Consider the following 625-nt stretch of genomic DNA (forward strand, 5'->3'; position numbering starts at 1 on the left):
TTGCGGCTTAACACCGGTATCACCGTCTATCGCGGCAAGCCTAATTCTGGTCCCATTTATTCAAGTGGACCCATTAACATAATTAACTAAAAAGCCTCATTACAAACAGTTTATGTTTTCAATCTGTCCTGTACACCCTTGACATCACATCTGTTGATCTGGTGAAATCTGTTGAGTTTCAGCTGCTGTCTTAATTGAAATGACTGGATCAGTTCTAATCTTCACCTTCAGCAGAGGAAGACGATGCTCACTGTTACTCCAGCAGCTGTCGCTGCACTCGTGCAACGTCATCGTTAACACGCTCATCATATAACAACACCTGTTACGAGCTTTAGCATTCTGTGAAGGGTAATCAGGCTAATGAGTCTCAGCCAAACACCACCAATGACTTTTGTGTTTTCATGATCGCAATCTAATATGAATATCATCAGATAAACAGACAGACAGACGGATGGACTGATAAGTGGATAGATTAGTATAAAGTGTGTGAAATGTGTATTGCTGGAGTCATTTTACACTAAAAGAATGTGAATTTTTGTTGTATGAATGTGCCTTACAATACTTATAAAGAGTGTTGGGCGTAACACATTACAAGTAACGCGAGTTACGTAATCAGATTACTTTT

Source organism: Sinocyclocheilus grahami, unplaced genomic scaffold (genome assembly GCF_001515645.1).
Source record: "Sinocyclocheilus grahami isolate Dianchi unplaced genomic scaffold, SAMN03320097.WGS_v1.1 scaffold1620.1, whole genome shotgun sequence".
NCBI lineage: Eukaryota > Metazoa > Chordata > Actinopteri > Cypriniformes > Cyprinidae > Sinocyclocheilus > Sinocyclocheilus grahami.